Source organism: Xenopus laevis, chromosome 4L (genome assembly GCF_017654675.1).
Source record: "Xenopus laevis strain J_2021 chromosome 4L, Xenopus_laevis_v10.1, whole genome shotgun sequence".
Lineage (NCBI taxonomy): Eukaryota > Metazoa > Chordata > Amphibia > Anura > Pipidae > Xenopus > Xenopus laevis.
In genome coordinates, this window is record NC_054377.1 from 4,547,786 (window position 1) to 4,566,362 (window position 18,577).

Below are 18,577 nucleotides of genomic sequence, written 5' to 3' on the forward strand. Positions count from 1 at the left end.
GGAGTTGGTTAGGGTGGGCTACAGATTGGGCATTTTGGTTATTCTGACATGGGCAGTAACTGTAAGGGGTTTATATCTTTGTACCCAGGGGCCGATTGAGTAACCGTAGGTCCTGGGCAATTCACAAGCATGGGAACCCCAGGAATGTGGCATGCTGCAGCAAGTTTTGACCACAACTATTTTTGGTAAGCCTAGCATTTCATGGCACAGTGTCCCCAGCATTTCATGGCACAGTGTCCCCAGCATTTCATGACACAATCATTTCATGGCAGTGTCCCCAGCATTTCATGGCACATTGTCCCCAGCATTTCATGACACAATGACCCCAGCATTTCATGGCACAGTGTCCCCAGCATTTCATGGCACAGTGTCCCCAGCATTTCATGACACAATCATTTCATGGCAGTGTCCCCAGCATTACATGGCACAATGACCCCAGCATTTCATGGCACAGTGTCCCCAGCATTTCATGGCACAATGACCCCAGCATTTCATGGCACATTGTCCCCAGCATTTCATGGCACAATGACCCCAGCATTTCATGGCACAGTATCCCCAGCATTTCATAGCACATTGTCCCCAGCATTTCATGGCACAATGACCCCAGCATTTCATGGCACAGTGTCCCCAGCATTTCATAGCACATTGTCCCCAGCATTTCATGGCACATTGTCCCCAGCATTTCATGGCAAAATGACCCCAGCATTTCATGGCACAGTGTCCCCAGCATTTCATAGCACATTGTCCCCAGCATTTCATGGCACAATGACCCCAGCATTTCATAGCACATTGTCCCCAGCATTTCATGGCACATTGTCCCCAGCATTTCATGGCAAAATGACCCCAGCATTTCATGGCACAGTGTCCCCAGCATTTCATAGCACATTGTCCCCAGCATTTTATGGCACAATGACCCCAGCATTTCATGGCACAATGACCCCAGCATTTCATGGCACAATGACCCCAGCATTTCATGGCACAATGACCCCAGCATTTCATGGCTCAGTGTCCCCAGCATTTCATGACACATTGACCCCAGCATTTCATGGCACAATGACCCCAGCATTTCATGGCACAGTGTCCCCAGCATTTCATAGCACATTGTCCCCAGAATTTCATGGCACATTGTCCCCAGCATTTCATGGCACAATGACCCCAGCATTTCATGGCACAATGACCCCAGCATTTCATGGCACAATGACCCCAGCATTTCATGGCACAATGACCCCAGCATTTCATGGCACAGTGTCCCCAGAATTTCATGGCACATTGTCCCCAGCATTTCATGGCACAATGACCCCAGCATTTCATGGCACAATGACCCCAGCATTTCATGGCACAATGACCCCAGCATTTCATGGCACAGTGTCCCCAGCATTTCATAGCACATTGTCCCCAGCATTTCATGGCACATTGTCCCCAGCATTTCATGGCACAATGACCCCAGCATTTCATGGCACAATGACCCCAGCATTTCATGGCACAATGACCCCAGCATTTCATGGCTCAGTGTCCCCAGCAATTCATGGCACAATGACTCCAGAATTTCATGGCGCAGTGTCCCCAACATTCCATGGCACAGTGTCCCCAGAATTTCATGGCACAATGACCCCAGCATTTCATGGCACAGTGTCCACAGCATTCACTAAGGTTCCTTGGTGCAATGGCCACAACTTTTCATAGCACAGTGGCCCTAAAATTTCAAGGTACAATTACCTCACGATTTAATGGCACAGTCACCTTAGCATTTCATGGCAAAATGGCCCCAAACTTCATGACTTAGTCACAACATTACATGGCACAATAGTCCAGGAATTTCGTCACACACTGGCCCCACTATATATATGTTTATATATTAATATACAGTATACAAATATAGATCAAAGGAATGCTCTATGCACCGAATAAGCTACATCCCCATACACTACTATTTATTTTAGGGAACACAAATGAGAATGGAACAATACTTAAAATAGACTATAGTTGCTATTTTAACACACCTTAAAACAAATAGATGTGCAGCAGCAGTGAGCTCTGGGTATGGAATGAAAACTATAACTGAATAGGCAGTGTCTGTATAAAGACACTATTTTAGGCAACTATTTCTGCTAAATGAACTAAGAGCTACTTATTGCAATAGGAATACTTTACCTTTTTATTCCGCAAGTGCAGTGGAACAAACATGTTATACAAACAGCCAGATATAAATACACATACACAGAGATACCAACACAATAACCCACATGTAGGGGTGAAAAAAACATCGCTAGAAACTAGAAAGAATTTGACCACTGTTCCACACAGCGAAATACAGCATTTATAGGTGTTTTAAATTATATTTACTAAAAATCAATGTTTTTTTTAATACGACTCTTGAATGGCTTCAGCAGCTGCAGGTTGTACAACAGTGATATAAATTATTGCCACCATCTTGCCCTACTATCTCCATCTTATCTGCCCCTTTCTTGTCCTACTGTTCCCATCTTGGTTATTGCCTTTCTGTCTCCATCTTGTCCTACTGTCTTTGTGTTGTCTTACTGTCTCCTTCTTTTCCTACTGTCTCCATCTTGCGCTACTGTCTCTGTCCCATCTTCTCCTACTGTCTCTGTCACATCTTGTCCTACTGTCTCCATATTGCCCTATTGTCTCTGTCTTGAACTACTGTCTTCACCCCATCTTGCCCTACTGTCTCCTTCTTTTCCTACTGTCTCCATCTTGCGCTACTGTCTCTGTCCCATCTTGTCCTACTGTCTCCATCTTGCCCTATTGTCTCTGTCTTGAACTGTCTTCGTCCCATCTTGCCCTACTGTCTCCGTCTTGTCCTACTGTCTCCATCTTGCCCTACTGTCTCCATCTTGTCCTACTATCTCCATCTTACCCTATTGCCTCCATCTTGTCCTACTGTCTCTGTCCCATCTTGCCCTACTGTCTCCATCTTCTGCAGTTGTTTCCATCTTGTCCTTCTGTCTCTATCTTTCCCTACTGTTTCCATCTTGACCTACTGTCTCCATCTTGTCATACGGTCTCCGTCTAGTCTTTATGTCTTCACCTTGTCCTACTGTGTCCATCTTGTTCTACTGTTTCCATATTGCCCTACTGTCTCCATCTTACCCTATTGCTTCTGTGTTGTCTTTCAGTCTCCATCTTGTCTCTATCCTGTCCTACTGTTTCCATAGTGTCCTTCTGTCTCCATCTTGCCCTACTGTCTCTGTCTTGCGTATTGTCTCCATCTTGCCCTACAGTCTCCATCTGGTCCTACAGTCTCCATCTGGTCCTACAGTCTCCATCTGGTCCTACAGTCTCCATCTGGTCCTACAGTCTCCGTCTTGCCCTACTATCTCCATCTTGTTCTACTGTCTCCGTCTTGCCCTACTGTCTCAAAATGTCCCTACTGTCTTGCTCTACAGTCTCCATCTTGTCCTGATGTCTCTATCTTGCCCTATAGTCTCCATCTTACCTCTATCTTGTCCTACTTCCTCCATCTAGCTCTACTGTTTCCATTTTGCCCTACTGTCTCTGTGTTGTTTTCCTGTCTCCATCTTGTCCCATTATGTCCTACTGTTTCCATTGCGTCCTACTGTATTTTAGCAAAACTTTGCAGTTTCTTAAAATGTCAGCTGTTTTGCAAACTTTTACATAAAGCCAAAAAGCACTAAGCTTGCTCATCCCTGCTTGCCAACTCTATATTGTCCTATTGCTGCTATTAAATTCTCCATCAACAGGATGAAATTGAAAGGACTGCAATTTTATCTAAGGGTCCAAGAGAAAATGCATTCTTAATAAATATCTAAAAGCTGTTTTATTAAAATAAAAATAAAAAAATTCTTAGAGCTGCAATGGACACAGGTTCACGGCATATTGAATAGAGGCTGGCTTGTATTGCCCTCTTATAATAGGTCATTCCATCAGGAGCCTGTCCTTAGTACTGATGCAAGCAGTGTGGCTGCTCCAATGAGCCCCAGGAATGTGCCTTCCCACCTTGCTCTGTACATAGAGTTTTAAACAAAGTGAACTACAAAACCCACATTAAAGGCTCCTCTGTTATCAAGCGTTGTTTAACCTCTGATAGTGGGGGAAGCAGTGGGCATGGATCCTGCCTTAAATTGACAGTTTGCAGAATTGCTGAACGTTAATGAGGATGAATTAGAGACATTAAGGTAAGAAAGCTCAGCAAGGCCACAGAAACTACTATATTCTTGGTAGGGGCTGATGCTGCCTCTTCTGATAAAAGTATCTACTAAGGAATTGATCTGTTAAAGTCGTTTACACGTTTCTTGTTGTACCCCTACTCTCCTGTTTAAAGGCAAACTTGGAGAGGACCTTAAGGGCCATTTCCCAACCAATAAATGAAGCCAATGATAATTAGGCATCACCCACACCCTATTCTTTATGTGTGCAGGTGTGCGGTGCCCATCCCCAGGTTCTGTCCCATCAGTACGGAGGAGAGATCATGGAAAGCAAAGGTGACATATTTGCATTGGGAGGAACCGGTTTAGAACCAGTGGGAATCATTGAACGTCACTTATATCTCCTTCTGGTGCTGGGTGTGTTACCCTTCACTATTATTAATGGGTATAAATCAATGTCATCAGTGATCAGAACTGGGTGGACAGCAAGAACGATTGGTTGATCTTCCAGGAAAGCAGGTGTTACTGTAAGGTTAACTCTTCATTCCCTGTACTGGCTAAATGCCCAGTCCCAGTCAAGTTCTACTGGTGGGTCATGAGCGGTCGTCTGCATACCCCCAGCATGTACCGTCAGTCCAGAGGGACGCTTTTCTCATAGGGGTATTATTCCTTATACAGGGCCAACATAATAGTATTTTTTTCTGTATTTTCTCCTGATTTGTTGGCTATGGGGTTCTAAACCAGTTACAGAAATTGTGATCTAGTGCTACCAATCCCTATTTCTGTAGGGAAATGAGAGAGAGCAGACAGTAACCCTTCCAACACTTTCCTCTTGTCTCTATATATTAGGTACCTATCTAGTGTTACCAATCCCTATTTCTGTAGGGAAATGAGAGAGAGCAGACAGTAACCCTTCCAAGACTTTCCTCTTGTCTCTATATATTAGGTACCTATCTAGTGCTACCAATCCCTATTTCTGTAGGGAAATGAGAGAGAGCAGGTAGTAACCCTTCCAACACTTTCCTCTTGTCTCTATATATTAGGTACCTATCTAGTGCTACCAATCCCTATTTCTGTAGGGAAATGAGAGAGAGCAGGTAGTAACCCTTCCAACACTTTCCTCTTGTCTCTATATATTAGGTACCTATCTAGTGTTACCAATCCCTATTTCTGTAGGGAAATGAGAGAGAGCAGACAGTAACCCTTCCAACACTTTCCTCTTGTCTCTATATATTAGGTACCTATCTAGTGTTACCAATCCCTATTTCTGTAGGGAAATGAGAGTAGACAGTAACCCTTCCAACACTTTCCTCTTGTCTCTATATATTAGGTACCTATCTAGTGCTACCAATCCCTATTTCTGTAGGGAAATGAGAGAGAGCAGACAGTAACCCTTCCAACACTTTCCTCTTGTCTCTATATATTAGGTACCTATCTAGTGTTACCAATCCCTATTTCTGTAGGGAAATGAGAGAGAGCAGACAGTAACCCTTCCAACACTTTCCTCTTGTCTCTATATATTAGGTACCTATCTAGTGTTACCAATCCCTATTTCTGTAGGGAAATGAGAGAGAGCAGACAGTAACCCTTCCAACACTTTCCTCTTGTCTCTGTCCATATATATAGGTACAAACCACATTCACAGGAATTTGTTTCTTTATACCCATTCTCGTCTCGACAGCAAATATGCCACTAAATGCTTTCCAAGTACCACAACATGTCATTCGTCTGGTCATGACCACAAAGCCCAGGCTCCTCCCTATAACCACACGCCATTCAGTTTGCAATACAACTCTGTAATCTTTTTAATATTCCAGAGAAAAATGCTTGCAATGTGCGGGGTTGGGGACAAAGGCTGCCTTTTCTATCCTTTGCTGCTGTTATGGCTGTAACTCAAGGTAGAATATACAGTATTTGCTCTTACATTAATTATTTAATAGTCATTTTACACTGCTCTGGCAATAGTTTGATTAGTATAGTTATGTACATATACTGTAAGGCCCTTTTCCAGAACCTCTTAATGCAGTGATAACCTTCTTTGTGTTGTAGTCTTAGTATTAACCAGTTTGTTTATCATGTTACAGCACACCTTGCAAATATGGAGAGCTGAATTTAAACTGCCTTTACACAGGTCAATAGAAGTTACTGATTCGGTTAGATAGCAGGTGTAGCAGAGAAAGACTGTGTCTATAGTAGTAATGGGGGATAATAGCTTTTGGGAAGGGAGTGTGACTGTGGGATAGCAGGTATAGTAGGGAGAGATGGTGCCTATAGTAACAGTGGATAATAGTCTCTGGGAAGGGAGTGTGACTGTGGGATAGCAGGTATAGTAGGGAGAGATGTGTCTATAGTAACAGTGGGATAATAGTCTCTGGGAAGGGAGTGTGACTGTGGGATAGCAGGTATAGTAGGGAGAGATGTGTCTATAGTAACAGTGGGATAATAGTCTCTGGGAAGGGAGTGTGACTGTGGATAGCAGGTATAGTAGGGAGAGATGGTGTCTATAGTAACAGTGGGATAATAGTCTCTGGGAAGGGAGTGTGACTGTGGGATAGCAGGTATAGTAGGGAGAGATGGTGCCTATAGTAACAGTGGATAATAGTCTCTGGGAAGGGGGTGTGACTGTGGGATAGCAGGTATAGTAGGGAGAGATGGTGCCTATAGTAACAGTGGGATAATAGTCTCTGGGAAGGGAGTGTGACTGTGGGATAGCAGGTATAGTAGGGAGAGATGGTGCCTATAGTAACAGTGGATAATAGTCTCTGGGAAGGGAGTGTGACTGTAGGATAGCAGGTATAGTAGGGAGAGATGGTGCCTATAGTAACAGTGGATAATAGTCTCTGGGAAGGGAGTGTGACTGTGGGATAGCAGGTATAGTAGGGAGAGATGGTGTCTATAGTAACAGTGGATAATAGTCTCTGGGAAGGGAGTGTGACTGTGGGATAGCAGGTATAGTAGGGAGAGATGGTGTCTATAGTAACAGTGGATAATAGTCTCTGGGAAGGGAGTGTGACTGTGGGATAGCAGGTATAGTAGGGAGAGATGGTGTCTATAGTAAAAGTGGATAATAGTCTCTGGGAAGGGAGTGTGACTGTGGGATAGCAGGTATAGTAGGGAGAGATGGTGTCTATAGTAACAGTGGATAATAGTCTCTGGGAAGGGAGTGTGACTGTGGGATAGCAGGTATAGTAGGGAGAGATGGTGTCTATAGTAAACAGTGGGATAATAGTCTCTGGGAAGGGAGTGTGACTGTGGGATAGCAGGTATAGTAGGGAGAGATGGTGCCTATAGTAACAGTGGATAATAGTCTCTGGGAAGGGAGTGTGACTGTGGGATACCAGGTATAGTAGGGAGAGATGGTGCCTATAGTAACAGTGGATAATAGTCTCTGGGAAGGGAGTGTGACTGTGGGATAGCAGGTATAGTAGGGAGAGATGTGTCTATAGTAACAGTGGATAATAGTCTCTGGGAAGGGAGTGTGACTGTGGGATACCAGGTATAGTAGGGAGAGATGGTGCCTATAGTAACAGTGGATAATAGTCTCTGGGAAGGGAGTGTGACTGTGGGATAGCAGGTATAGTAGGGAGAGATGGTGCCTATAGTAACAGTGGATAATAGTCTCTGGGAAGGGAGTGTGACTGTGGGATAGCAGGTATAGTAGGGAGAGATGGTGCCTATAGTAACAGTGGATACTAGTCTCTGGGAAGGGAGTGTGACTGTGGGATAGCAGGTATAGTAGGGAGAGATGGTGTCTATAATAACAGTGGATAATAGTCTCTGGGAAGGGAGTGTGACTGTGGGATAGCAGGTATAGTAGGGAGAGATGGTGCCTATAGTAACAGTGGATAATAGTCTCTGGGAAGGGAGTGTGACTGTGGGATAGCAGGTATAGTACTCGGGAGGGATGGGATGAATGGGTTACTATTTAATGTAATCCCTTAGGGGAGATCAGCAAAGCATTATTAGTCAATCATAGCACTGAGTATTAAGTTTCACATAACAAACTCCCACGAAGTATTCAAAATCTGCCTGACGTGTAATAGCAAATATGAAATATAATAATCTGCATCCCAGAGGCCACAGAGATCGCTTTCAGGCCAGGAATTTTAACATGCAGTATTTATGATGATGTATTTAACTCTTCTGGGGCCAGAGAAACATATAATGTTTTTTATTATTGCAGGGAACACATTATCGGGGGCACAGAACATAATTACTGGTTGTGCAGCTTTTTTTCTCTGCAGGATTGTGTGCTATTGACTTATTGGATCCATATTTGTGCCCAGGAGAAATCAGTGCTGCCTATTTGGGTTATACTAAATATACATTGAATATGCCCTGTCCCAAGGTTAAAGATTCTGCCTATTACTGATATTCCCAGCTGAACCAGAGAGAGGAATTTGTTGTGTCTGTATCTGAAAGTCAGCTTCAGGCTCAGGATGGGATTATTTAACTCTTTGCAGTCTGTTAAAACCATGGGCCAGTTCATTGCAATGGATACAGAAAACTTGGAACCTTGTCCACGGAACCTGGTTTCTGCCAAGTGCTTCCTCCGATAGGAATTCAAGGGGAAGTGGCACCTGTGCGGAATTTGTCAGTATATAAATATTGCTGCTTCCTGCCAGTTTTGAAGAGGGGTCAGCAAAGAGATGAAGCAATGGAACAGATGAAGTTTAAATGGGATGTGAGGTCTGATAAACTCCCTAATTAATCCCGGGTCAGTAGAGCAGCTCTCTATTATAATGGGCGTGTATATGGATCTGGATATTGCACACAGGTTACCATCATAGGGGTATGGGAATAATCCTATGGGTTGATGTCCCACAGACGTGCCTGTCTTTTTAGAAGAGCCAAAAAACAGATTTTTTTGCCCATTGTCCAACATTGTGTGTCCAACAAAGGCAGAGCATGTGTGCAAAGGCTACGTGAGGTCCATCAAGATACATGGTCTCCTATAAAATAACAAAAGGTCTCTGACTGCTCCTGGGAGCACAATGAGGGGCTTTTATTTCATGCTATAGTTCAGGTTATTTGTTTTATTTATGGGTAATGGGATGAAAAGGATGAAAGGGGAGATTCTGGGTTGTTTCCATAAATCGGAACGAGGCCATTGACCTGTCTTGGGATAAATAGCGCTGTCGAACTGGGCTGACGCCATCTGACACGACAGAGGGACAAGTTGCCTTTGAAAAGTAATAATCTGCCCCAATGAAACAGCCGGGCAAGTCTTCAATCTCAATAAACACAGATGGCAGACTGCAAGGGGTTGGGTGGTAGACAGGCAGTTGCATGTGGTGGGATTTTAATGAGTCGGACCACCAACAAGGACAGTTTCCCAGCTCACAGGCCAGCAGTAGTAAAGTTGGCCGCCATTGTGAGACCTTCTGGGAGGCAGTCACTGTTCTATGAATGGGGACGAGGGAATTACGGGGGAACAACTTTAAGAAGCAGAACAATGATTGGCAGGCCACCTACACAACAGACCGAGGGGTTTTGATGCTTGTCTATGATAATAGGAATAAAGTCTGGATGTACCGAATCTTATTTTTCGGGGTTGGGACATTCTAGCACTGGCCTAAAGTAATGGAGAAGAACCATACTGATAGCAGCACATTTAGGCCAGGTAAAGTAGAGGCTACACTGATACCTGGGCCCAGTGTCGGACTGGGATGCCAGGGACCCCAGAACAATTTAGACCAAAGGCCCAGTGTCCAACTATTTTTCCTCCTCTCTTCAAGCAGCCTCTACATTCTCATTTGGGTTATGACATTCTAGCACTGGCCTTAGGTAACGGAGAAGAACCATATTGATGGCAGCACATTAAGGCCATGTAAAGTAGAGGCTCTGATACCTGGGCCCAGTGTCGGAACTGGGATATGTGGGGCCCCCAGAAAACCTTAGACCAAAGGCCCACTCTCCAACTATTTCTCCTCCCCACCTCTATATTCTCGTAGTCGCTTTCTTTTCTTCCATCCGTTTAGCCTCTTTGTTACCATACAAAGTTGAGGAAAGACAGTGAAATAGGCAAGATGTTTAGGAGCAGGAGCGCCCACTGATAACTGGGCCCATCTGGACTTTTCCTAGTATTCCGGTGAGCCAGTCCGACACTGCTCTACTTCTCCCTTCCTTCATCTAGGACCCCCTCCATCCCCCCATATCATTCATGGGAAGCTTGCACCATCAGCTTTGCCACAAAGCCTTAAGACTAAACAGACTGTATCAATAAATTCCCCTTTTTTCTCTTTATTATGACAGATTAATACTGTTATAGTAAAAGGGAAATGAAACAGGTGGAGCTTCCCTGGTCCATCGCAAAATAAAGAGCGATTTATAGAAAGAGCGATCTATAAATAAATGTGCATTGTGTTTAGCCAATGGCTTGGAGTGCAGCATATCCTCCGTCCAATGAAGGGAATCCAAGCATGGCGGGGGGTGTAATCCTTCCTGGTGGGAGGCGGCCAGACAATGCGGAATTTAGGAGCAGTGTTTGGGCAGGGGATGTGCACAGGCAGATATCATGGGAGATAAAATGGCATGGAAAGGAGCTAATAATAACATCATCCTCCTTTAATGGTTTCCCTGGCTCACCTGGGCAAATACCTTGTAATCTCATTCATTTGTGTTTGATAAAAGGGACCGACAAGAAAAGGAAAGGCAAAAATAGATCCAGCAGGAAAAAACAAGATAAACAAAAACAAGTGAAAATAAAGGGGGGACAGCTATAGACTAAGGAGGGGGGGCACAGTGAGGCACAAACTAATAAGCAGTTCCCACATATGTTTGTGAAATTTGTCTTATTCCTTAAAGTGGGACCTAAAATGATTTTGCTGTGGGGCCCAACAACTTCTAGTTATGCCATTGACTTTTGAACAGTTGGAAGTGATTGCTCGGTAGAGAAAACCTGCTTGGCCTGTTGCCTTCATCTATACCAGGGTGAGTTCTGATGTGGATACAATAAACTATACCTTTAAATAGTAAAAGCAACTACATGGCAGAGCCCACAATTATACAGGGACTTTCATACTGTAAAGTTTAAGGGAAACAATAGGGCAGCTCCCACCTGGATCTGAATCAGTCACTTTCTCCACCGGACAGAAACATCAAAGGGATCTAATATACATCCCGAAATCCCTAATAATCCTGAAATGTTCTTTATTATCTCAGCTTTTTGGCAGCCTGCGTAGGAAACACCCAGAGCCGGAGGGCAGGTCTTGCCCTGAAGCCCTGCAGGCGAAACGCGTTTCCATCCTAATGGAATGGTTTGTGCCAAAAAAAGCCACTGACCCGTGCAACGTGGAAACAGATTTGCCGGGAAGATTAGGAAATGAGCAGATACCGCCCTGCACCCTCTGCACCTTCCATTGCCCATTAGGATACGTTTATGTTATTGCAAGGAGTAAAGGGAAAATTAAACTGTCTTTTTCTTTTTTTTAATATTTCCTTTTCTGCTTTTCTCATCTCTGTGTGATCATGAAATGTTTTGCCTATACCCACATAGCAACCATATGTGTTTAGAATGCATTAAACTTTGCATTTGCATGGATGCTGGGGTCCTGAGTTCGATCCCAGCCAGGGCACTGCAAAGAGTGAATGTGTAGGTTGCCTATCCCCCCTCCCCACCATGCAGTTATTGTTCTGTACATTACATTTCATTGAGCAGTCAGAGCATCTATTGTCCTTGCTGCTTTTTTTTTTTCCATTCTGAATACATTTTTCCTTGGGGACACTGGGTAAAAAATGACTGGCAACAGAGCGAGGAGTGCACCTCTATGCCGCTAAGCCGGGGCCACTGAGTGAAGTCTGTTATTTCAGAAAGCCTCCTGTACTCGAAGGAGGAAGCAAGTTACAAGGGTATTTAAGGAAGGGATACTGCTGTCAAAATAAAGTCAATAAAGTGTTGACTTGGCCTTCAAAACAAATCATAAAGTGGTGCAGTTTTTGTTCAACTACCTTTTGAAACAATTATGGTCCCTTTCTGTGTTTTCACATGGGGGAATGAATATCATGGTGCTCTTGTGTCTGTCTTCACTTCCTGTCTGACTGGCAATGCTTCATGGCAGGGAATCTAGATATGGACTTTTAGCAGGATCAGTTTCCCCTTTTTCCGAAGCGTCCCCCCATATGATGATATAGCCCCCCAACCCCAAATGATATCTGATCTAGACAAGAAGCTAATGGGTTGGGAATGTTGTCCTCTCCTGTATATAGGAGAGTGGTGTGTGCCTTGGGGACAATTTGGTGGTGGCATAATTGGAAAGGGAGTGATCTAAGCAGAAGGGAGAGACCAGCAGGAATTATGTGTGGGGTAATGGTGGGGTGCAAATCGAGCAGCCTAGTGGAAGGTAAGTGAGTGGTTTGGAGTGCTAGTCAGGGTAACATTGGCTACTTGGTCCAGCCCTGGTGTGATTCAATCACTGGCCACTCATAATTTCAGCCAAATTAAACAGCAGCCTCACCAAATAAACTGAATTTTTTGCAAGCTCTGCCCACTCCTTTGCACAATTCTGAGATGCTCCATTATAATTTATATAACACATATGGTTGATATACAGAGGCCTTGTGTCTGCGCTTATATTTACTGTTATGTAAGAAATCTCATCTTCCTCTGGATCCAAATGGACAGTACAGATCCGGAAAAGGCTTTCCATGGCTGCAGGGATGCTATTGTGCGCAACAATGAAGTCGGATAACGTCTACAGGTGTCTCTTTCACAGCGTCCTGAAAAGCAAACAAACCAGAGCCAATGAGAGAGGTCCAGCCAGCAAATACGGCCATTAGCCGGGTTATGAAACAGCAGTTACACAACACATTGTATCAGCTGTACAACCAGTTCCAGCCTCATTGCCTGTTTCATGTCTCTTTTACTTAAAGTATTTTTCAAGCCATCAGTGGCCCGTTCGGGGAAAAGGATACATTAAATCTGTTATACAGTAACACACCTCCGGCCAGGCCCGGACTGGCAATTTGTGGGGCTGCTGTAAGGTTCCATAGAAAATCACTAATTAGTGGGCTGGTTGAGTACTATTTGGGCCTCTGACTGCTCTGAGTACTTGGAATGCCAGGGCCTATTTTGACTCCCAGTCCAGACTTGCCTCCGGCTGCTTCATCACAGCACAGTATCAATATCATATTCTTGTCTGATTGTAAGAGAGGATAATCAATAGCAGACTGGCAACGAGGGAATGGAACTATTTGTAGTGGTGCCCAGGAAGGGTCAGGATCTACCCATAAACAGAAGTAGTGATAGCAGTGGGATAAAAAGGGAGTGTGACTGTGGGATAGCAGGTATAGTAGGGAGAGATGGTGTCTATAGTAACTGTGGATAATAGTCTCTGGGAAGGGAGTGTGACTGTGGGATAGCAGGTATAGTAGGGAGAGATGGTGCCTATAGTAACAGTGGATAATAGTCTCTGGGAAGGGAGTGTGACTGTGGGATAGCAGGTATAGTAGGGAGAGATGTGTCTATAGTAACAGTGGATAATAGTCTCTGGGAAGGGAGTGTGACTGTGGGATAGCAGGTATAGTAGGGAGAGATGGTGCCTATAGTAACAGTGGATAATAGTCTCTGGGAAGGGAGTGTGACTGTGGGATAGCATAGCAGGTATAGTAGGGAGAGATGGTGTCTATAGTAACTGTGGATAATAGTCTCTGGGAAGGGAGTGTGACTGTGGGATAGCAGGTATAGTAGGGAGAGATGGTGCCTATAGTAACAGTGGATAATAGTCTCTGGGAAGGGAGTGTGACTGTGGGATAGCAGGTATAGTAGGGAGAGATGTGTCTATAGTAACAGTGGATAATAGTCTCTGGGAAGGGAGTGTGACTGTGGGATAGCAGGTATAGTAGGGAGAGATGGTGCCTATAGTAACAGTGGATAATAGTCTCTGGGAAGGGAGTGTGACTGTGGGATAGCAGGTATAGTAGGGAGAGATGTGTCTATAGTAACAGTGGATAATAGTCTCTGGGAAGGGAGTGTGACTGTGGGATAGCAGGTATATGTAAGGGGGGGAGAGATGGTGCCTATAGTAACAGTGGATAATAGTCTCTGGGAAGGGAGTGTGACTGTGGGATAGCAGGTATAGTAGGGGAGAGATGGTGCCTATAGTTACAGTGGATAATAGTCTCTGGAAGGGAGTGTGATGGTGGGATAGCAGGTATAGTAGGGAGAGATGGTGCCTATAGTAACAGTGGATAATAGTCTCTGGGAAGGGAGTGTGACTGTGGGATAGCAGGTATAGTAGGGAGAGATGGTGCCTATAGTAACAGTGGGATAATAGTCTCTGGGAAGGGAGTGTGACTGTGGGATAGCAGGTATAGTAGGGAGAGATGGTGCCTATAGTAACAGTGGATAATAGTCTCTGGGAAGGGAGTGTGACTGTGGGATAGCAGGTATAGTAGGGAGAGATGGTGCCTATAGTAACAGTGGATAATAGTCTCTGGGAAGGGAGTGTGACTGTGGGATAGCAGGTATAGTAGGGAGAGATGGTGCCTATAGTAGCAGTGTAGCAGATAAATATACAAACAAATACACACATAGACATACTCAGGTGCTAAGACCCACTATCTGTGCAGCCACCCTGTGCCACCTGCTCTCTGTGGAATAATTCAAAGTCTTTGTGCCTGTGTCGGTGCTGAATTGGGGGAACTGCAGAGGTCAGGATGAAATGCCCCGAAATGTCCTCTGCACTTTTATCCTCTTAAATTGTGTAATAATTAGACAAAGAGGGAAAGGGTGGAAGTCTGTGCTCAAAAGGCAGAAAGCTGAATGTGGTCAATTGTTAAGCAGGCGCCGGGCGCTGACTATAAGGGCACAGAGTTGCGCCCCACAGAGAGGTAACATGCAGAGCTACGGAGATCCACTGAACCGCAGCTAAAGTGTCACACACAAGGGGGAACCTTACACACTAAGGAATTAAATTCCTGGCTGCTTTATACAAGGAAAAAACAAAATAATGACTATTTCTGTTCAATGTTGATACGAAACGCATCAGGGATCTGATGTTTTTAACAAAGTTGGAATAAAAATGACCTTTTAACCTATACGGATGGAAACGGAGTACTCGTCTATTCTTGAAAATTGGCCCAGCCTGAAGGCCAGTTAGGGGGAGATTTGGGATGAGTGCTTATTTGTGCCCTGGGTACCCCTGGAACTATAGCAGGGTGACACCCCAATGTTTCTATATATCTGTAACCTTGTTATGAGCTAAGGGGGCCCAGACTGAAGGCCAGTTAGGGGGAGATTTGGGGTGAGTGCTTATTTGTACCCTGGGTACCTCTGGAACTATAGCAGGGTGACACCCCAATGTTTCTATATATCTGTAACCTTGTTATGAGCTAAGGGGGCCCAGTCTGAAGGTCAGTTAGGGGGAGATTTGGGGTGAGTGATTATTTGTGCCCTGGGTACCCCTGGAACTATAGCAGGGTGACTGTTACCCAATTTCCTCTATATATCTGTAACATTGTTATGAGCTGAAGGGAGCCCTGAAAATTGGACCTCAAACAAAGACCTTGAATAGAAAAAGTCCAAAACCTCTGATTTAAAGTGATACCAGCAAGTTACAGGAAAGTGTCAGTGGCAATTCTCAATCAAAGCGGTAGATAAAGCCAAATAATTATTCATCTAAGAAGAGTGGGAACAGAGAGAGTGTGGATATATGTGCACCTGGGGCCTTTGGCACAGATAATTCTGACGCAGCCCTGACTCAGACACTTTATATTAAGAGATCGCTATAGGCAGAAATATATAATGGCTGCCAGTCTCAGCTATAGGCTACAAGTAATCGTCTGCTCTTCTCTCGGTTGGTTCTTTCCCAATCTGAATCACATCTGTCTGCAATTCTGGATCATTTCTCACTTGCCTATGAAAGGTGCAATTGTGAGGATGTTGGCACGAGGTCCCTCAGCAATACCTTCCTGCCACCTGGTCTGCAATTGGCACAGATCTCTGCAAATATTTCTACTATAAATCAACAAGCCCATTTATGGGAAATGTCTGGGGAGGAATGTTATATCATTTTTTCCCTGTGCAGAACAATGTCCGGGGAGTGTGGCTGAGGGAATGGCTGTAATTAAGATAATTAACAGTGGGTTATTGGTGTAACCTGGAACATGCCTAGTGGATGAGTGTAACACAGGGTACATTCACAGTTCTGTTCCTGCTGAATTGTGCTTAATACAGAGGAATACCTATGCTGCCATAGTTTTATGGAATCTGTCTGTACAGACTATGACCAAATTGAGGGACTGTTCCTGCTGAATTGTGCTTAGTACAGGGGAATACCTATGCTGCCATAGTTTTATGGGATCTCTCTGTACAGACTATGAGCAAACTTAGGGACTGTTCCTGCTGAATTGTGCTTAGTACAGGGGAATACCTATGCTGCCATAGTTTTATGGAATCTGTCTGTACAGACTATGACCAAATTGAGGGACTGTTCCTGCTGAATTGTGCTTAGTACAGGGGAATACCTATGCTGCCATAGTTTTATGGGATCTCTCTGTACAGACTATGAGCAAACTTAGGGACTGTTCCTGCTGAATTGTGCTTAGTACAGGGGAATACCTATGCTGCCATAGTTTTATGGAATCTGTCTGTACAGACTATGACCAAATTGAGGGACTGTTCCTGCTGAATTGTGCTTAGTACAGGGGAATACCTATGCTGCCATAGTTTTATGGGATCTCTCTGTACAGACTATGAGCAAACTTAGGGGACTGTTCCTGCTGAATTGTGCTTAGTACAGGGAATACCTATGCTGCCATAGTTTTATGGGATCTCTCTGTACAGACTATGAACAAATTTAGGGTCTGTTCCTGCTGAATTGTGCTTAGTACAGGGGAAAACCTAGGCAGTATCTGTAACACTTTAAGCTGTAAAAATTCTCAAATGCTCCCTGTTATTTCTGGCAAATTCAATGGATCAAAACATTATTTTGCACAGAGGGATGGTTGGACCCCAGTGGGAATTAGTCAAAGGCGACGCTGAGGTGTCTGGGAAAGTAGCATGACAGCCCCTCCATTCTCCATTCAATGTGTATTATCAGCAAGTTTCTATAGAAATTCTTGACACCCATGCAGTCTGGCTTTTTTTTCCCTTTGCCTCTCGTCTGGCTGTCAGAGTGTCTTTATGTGATCGTCACAAGCTGGGAATCAGTAGCACAGTTCATCTTAGTTACATTTATTTTTGAAATAATTATAATATAAACAGATAGAGACAATGTATAATATTTCAATTCCCTACAAAAATACAAAACAAAAAATATAGACTGTATTGCTGATCCAATATGTTTTGTTCTAAGTAATTTTCCTATAAAATTCACATTGATAAGCAATGAATACTCAGCCCCGGGCCTGGCTGACCCTCAGTCCTTTGGTGACTAAAGATCCTTTATTTCTATTAAATTATATGGATTATATGGAGTTGCAGATTATTAGCATCTGGGGGGGTCTGTTTGGCCACCAAAAGAAAGGTCTCAGCTTTACTTACCGGTTGGCTGGATTTTGTTTTGTTTTACCTCAAGGCTGTCTGTGTTGCTGACAGGAAACATAATGGAGGAGAAGGGTTGAGGTATCTGCAGCCATCTTGGATGAGGGAAAATGTGTCATAAGCCTGACAGAAATCCCCAGTGAACCTTCTAGTGATGTTGCTTTGAGGTTGGATCCCTCTGGACCTTCAGGCTGTGTAACCCCCTGCATAGATAGACTCCAGGGGAACCCAAGAGGCTGCTGGGAGGAAGGTCAGGCAGCTGCAGGTCAGCCAGAGTGGAATCTAAGATGGCGCTGAATCAGGTGTGTGAGGGAAGGCACTGTAAATGAACTTCTACAGAGCAGGTGAGGTAAAACTTTCTGCAGATTTCGTCTGATGGCAATGGGCCCCTCAGGGCCAATAATGATAAAGTTAATAATAGTAATGAATGCAGCAAACAGAACTTGGGCCCTGAATCCTCAGGTTGGGGGTAAGGGAGTTAGAGAGAGTCTGTTTTAAAATAATGGCAGCCGTGAGAATGATGTTATGGAGACTTTGCAGTGCAGGAAAATGGGGCTGAATGCTGCCATAATGACTGACATAAACATGATATCCCGGGCAGGAGAGAAGTCATGGCCCAAGGGAACTGGAGGATTTAGAGCAAGAAATCACACAGGCAATGGGGCAGATTTACTAAAGAGCAAAGTGGCCGGCGCTAGCGAAAATTCACCAGAAATCCCATCCGCAGAGACATCGCCAATTTACTAACAGTCGTAGAGGACAATTTGCTAGAAAGAGTACGTCATTAGCGCAATTTTGTGCCCTCTCCCAGGTGAACGATCGTTACACAGCAAATTCACTAAAGTGCAAATTTAACAAAACGTTTCCTCTTTCTCCAAAGTTCTCTTAACCACTTTAGACCTGGCGAACTGATAAGATGATGCTACAGTGACATCATATCCTGTATGCCGAAAGGTCATAAAAAACA

General features: G+C 44.2%; 1 long non-coding RNA gene across 1 annotated transcript; it reads right to left on the bottom strand.

Moving 5' to 3' along the window:
- Positions 1-12,349: 12,349 nt before the first annotated feature.
- LOC108713741 lies at positions 12,350-18,313 on the bottom strand. The gene is made up of 2 exons (XR_001935214.2): positions 17,611-18,313; positions 12,350-12,845 (listed from the first exon to the last, which is right to left on the bottom strand). It is a non-coding gene; the product is annotated as an uncharacterized LOC108713741 (long non-coding RNA).
- Positions 18,314-18,577: the final 264 nt, after the last annotated feature.